The sequence below is a fragment of the Chrysochloris asiatica genome, unplaced genomic scaffold (assembly GCF_000296735.1).
Source record: "Chrysochloris asiatica unplaced genomic scaffold, ChrAsi1.0 scaffold00002, whole genome shotgun sequence".
Classification (NCBI taxonomy): Eukaryota; Metazoa; Chordata; class Mammalia; order Afrosoricida; family Chrysochloridae; genus Chrysochloris; species Chrysochloris asiatica.
In genome coordinates, this window is record NW_006408520.1 from 26941135 (window position 1) to 26946143 (window position 5009).

Sequence of the window (5009 nt, forward strand, 5' to 3'; positions counted from 1 at the left end):
TGACAGCTGCGGCCGCCGCCTCTCGCCGGGCGGGAGAGGTGGGGCTGCTGGGTCCCCGAGGGCGGGAGAGGCTAGCGGGGTGGGGCGACGCCCGACCGATCCCGCGGCTGGGGCAGCCATTGGACCCAGCCGGGGTGAAAACGAGGGGAAAGGACTGAGCTTGGCTCTCTGGGGAGGCGGGAAGAGGAAGAAAACACATGCCACGCCCACTTTCCGTCTCAGTTTAACGGCCCCACAGTGAACGCTAGAACTCTGGAGCTACACGATTTGTTTTTCCAATGCCATCTTTTCTTTCTCTCGCCAAAATTTGGGCCTAATTTAGACGGGCCCCTGTCGAGCCTCCACAACCAGAGCTACGGAGCTCAAGCCTGATAAATTATTTATCTGCCTCCCATCATTCCAAACTATTAATCTTCAACTATCGCCCGGATCCCCAGCGTGACTTACCGACCAATAAGGTGCACCTTGTCTAAACTGGTGTGCAGTCTTACTTTTCAAGAAATACAATCCCCTGTTAACTTTTAATGAACATCTTTTAAGATGCTTTTTCCGCTAGCATTGAACTACCATGTCTTGGGCCGAAGAACTTAACTCCGAATTTAATTAGCTGGCTTCTTGAATTGTTCTAATCGAATTTAAGGACGGAGGATTTGTATCAATCTCTTGAATGCAAAAGAGCCAACTTTGCTTGGTGCAGTAAACAGTCAAGCTAACAGTAACAGGGAGCTAAGTAGCGTAAGGTTATTTAGGAAGATTACTAGTGGCTTACTTAAGATCAGGTACTTGTCATGCATCTCATGTTAGATCCGTTGGGCAATGCTAAAACTCCTGTTTAGGTTTTTGTCTCCTGAAGTCTCATGCATTAATTCAGCAAATATTTATTTAGTTATGTGATCACATATTCTGAATTCCAACTCATGTGATAAGCAATTTTTCTGCTGTGTACTTAAAGTCTTACAAGTATTCACTTAGTTGTTTAATGAAATGCTGAAAATGGTAATTAAAATATAAACGGGCTTCAAAAAGTTCATGGAAAAATGTTAATTTTTAACTCCATTTTGCCATGAAATTCAAGCCCCCTCCTTCCCCCCCCCACCCCCCACCCACCCCCACACACACATGAAATAACATTTGGGAAAGTCAGGCTGTAATTATCCTGTGGTAACTAAGAGCTGGCCAGTATTCTAGGCCCTGAAGTTACTCTCATTTTAAAGAGAGAGTCCTTGTCCCTAGAGTAACCAGAGAGTCCTTTGAGGAGATAGACTGGTGCCCAACCAACTATAATTGTCATTTAAAAATTGTTAGGGGAATATTGCATGCAAATACATTAGTTCATTTTTACCCTGCCTAGGTTGTGGGTAGCTCAAATGGTTTGAGCTTCCTTACTAATCAAAAGGTTGTGGATTCAGATCCACCCAGTGACACCATAGAAGAAAGGCCCATCTGATCTAGTCCTAGAAGACCTTGAAAATCCTATGGAGTGCACTTCTACTCTGACACGGGTGTGCCCTAAAACAGAGTTTTGTCTTTGTTGTTTTACTAAAACCTAAAGAAATTTGAGAAGGCTGACATGCACATCCCCATTGCCATGGAGTTGATTCCAGCTCACAGTGACCCTATAAACCCACCCAAGTCCACTACACCAAGTTGATTCTTTCCAACTTACAGCAATGGTATACAGGGCTTCCAAGACTACATATCTTTATGGGAGCAGACAATCTCATCTTTCTCCCACAAATTGGCTGTTGAGTTTGAACCCTCAACCTTGTGGTTAGCAACTTATGCTACAATGCTACTACGAGCCCTTTAGTGACTGTGTGCTGTTGCTAAGTGTCATAGAGTTGTTTCCAACTCATAGCAATCCTGTACAGAGTGTCCAAGGAATGCCTAGTGGGTTTGACTGCCAACCTTGTGAATAGAAGTCCAATTCTTATCCTACAACACCACACTAAGACCTCTTAGTGACCCTATAGTAGTTTCCTAACAAAGGTAAGATCAAGAAATAGGAGTCAGTGAGTATTGTTAAAAAGAAATTTAGATATATGAGGGAAAATGTTCACATTTTAGCATGTTGGAACTTTAAAACAAAGAGACAATGTCTAGTGTAGCTGTTTTATTATAGGTAGAAAATAATGAACCAGAATTTAATTGACTAATTCTAAGGATGGTCATATAATTAATCTGTGGCCAAGATAGTGAATAGAACCTAACTCTCTTAAATGCCAATTCCTTGCTTTTTCTTCTTATTGCATGCTGCTTGAAAATCAACTTTACAAAAGAATGCTCATCTAAATTGTACATAAAGCATAATAGTGCCTCTGACATTATACCATAAAAAATTTTTAGCTGTTTCTATTACTAAAATAAGTATTGATGACAATTTTAATTGGATCTATCACATGTAAATGTAAGCAAAAAATATTAAAATCTTTAAAAGATTAAACTCTCATTTCTGAGATTAGTTATATTGGGGATGGTAGTGCAACACAAAAATGAAGGTAAACACAATATAAAAACTGTTGGATAATTGGAAAAATATAATTTTAGTTGGTAATTTTCATATACTCTAAAAGCTGTTACCCAGTTTACAGTCTGTTCAGGGAAGAAAAAAAAAATTAGTAGATCAGGGATCATGCTTATCAAACTGAAACACATTTCTAAAAGTTTTAATGGAAATGTATATCATATTGATTCAGATGACTTGTATTCAGACCTTATTTACAGATGCTTTTAGGAGGGCCTAAGTGTGGAAATGCGCCAGACTGCAAAGCCATTTGAACTGCAAGGTTGGTGGTTCAAACTCACCAGCTGCTCCTCGGAAACCCTATACAGAGTCGCTATGGGTCGGAACCAACTCTATGGCACTTAACAACAACAACAACAAGTGTGGAAATCATCAGACAATATCTTTGATATCCCATGCGAGTAAAGCTTTACTAAAGGTAATACAGAAACAGCTACAAGCATACATTGACAGAAAACTTCAGAGGTTCAAGCTGGATTCAGAAGAGCCCATGGAATAAGGGATAACATTGCTGATGTCCGATGGATATTGGCTGAAAGCAGAAAATACCAGAAAGGTGTTTACCTGTAATTTATTATTGACTGTGCAAAGGCTTTTGATTGTGTGGATCATGACAAGCTATGGATAACACTGCAAAGTATGAGTATTCCAGAACACTTAATTGTGCTCATGAGGAATTTGTACGTGGACCAAGAGGCAGTTGTTCCAACAGAACATGGGAACACTATATGGTTTAAAATTAAGAAAGGTGTGCGACAGGGTTGTATTCTTTCACCATACTTATTCAACCTGTATGCTGAGCAAATAATCTGAGAAGCTGGGTTCTAGGAAGAAAAATGTGGCATCAAGATTAGGGGAAGATTCATTAACAATGTGCAATATGCAGATGATACAACCTTGCTTGCTGAAAGTGAAGAGGACTTAAAATATTTACTGGTAAAGGTTAGCACAGCCTTTGGTATGGATTGCATCTCAATGTGAAAAAAAAAAACAAAAATCCTCACCATTAACAACATTCTTATTAATGGAGAAAAGATTGGAGTTGTCAAGGACTTCATTCTTCTTGGATCAACTATTAACACTCATGGAAGCAGCAGTCAGGAAATCAAACGATGTATTGCATTAAGCAAATCTGTTGCACAAGACCGTTTTAAAGTGTTGACGAGCACAGATTTGAGCTTGAGGACTAAGGTGTACCTGACCCAAGCCATGGTATTTTCAATAACCTCATACACATGCAAAAGCTGGAAAGTGGATAAGGAAGACCATAGAAGAATTGATGCTTTTGAGTTATGGTGTTGGAGGAGAATATTGAAAGTGCCATGGGTTGACAAAAGAACAAACAGATCTGTGTTGGAAGAAGTGCAACCAGAGTGCTCCTTGGAGGCCAGGATGGCCAAACTTTGTCTCTCATACTTCAGACATATTGTCAGCAGGGACCAGTTGCTGGAGAGGATATCATGTTTGGTTAGGTGGAAGGTCAAAGAAAAAGAGGAAGAGCCCCAGCAAGATAGATTGGCCAAGTGGCAGCATCAATGGGCTCAAGTGTGGCAACAATAGTGAGGTTGGCCCAGGATCAGGCAGTGTTTCGTTCTGCTGTGCGTAAGATCGCTTTGAGTCAGTATGGACTTGATTGCACCTAACAACAGCAACAACAAAATGTAGTTTGCCTCAAGTTATGATCTAATTTATAATAGCAAGCAAGAAAAAAAAAAAGATGATAGGTATGTTGGGTCTTTTTAGTATTCATTTAAAGACCTTAAAAATATCAAGATTATATCACTTACATACTTAAAAAATTTTCAGAGATATTTTAAAGGCCTTTAAGGAGAAGAAATTATTAAACATGTCAAAATAATTTATAAGAAAGAAAATACTTGTATTCACATTTTAGCATGATGGAATTTTAGAACTGGAGGAGATTTTTGTAATCTGAAATGCCTTGCTTCAAGTCAGTTCCAACCCATAGCAACGTTGTATAGGATTTCTGAGGAGTGTCTGGTGAGCCTTAACTGCCGATGTTACAGTTCAAACCAACCTGGCAGTCCAGTGCTGATTATATATATATATATATATTGCTGCTTTGTTCTGTTGAATTGGTTCTGATTCATACTAACCCTGTATAGGGTTTCCAAGAGTGGCTTCTGGGTTTGAACTGCTAACCTGTGGTAACCAGAGTTACCAGTTCAGTGATTTTCCTACAGTGTCACACCAAGGAATATATATATGTGTGTGTGTGTGTCTATGTGTGTGTGTGTGTTGTTAAGTGTCTTGGAGTCGGTTCTGACTCATAACCACCCTGTATAGTGTTTCCAAGGAATGGCTGGTGAGCTTGAACTGTTGACTTTGTGGTTCAAATCAACTTTGTAGCCCAGCACATTATACCACAGTGCCACTCCAGGACAATCACTCTCTGTCTCTGTCTCTCTCTGTCTCTCTCTGTCTCTGTCTCTCTCTGTCTCTCTCTCTGTCTCTCTCTGTCTCT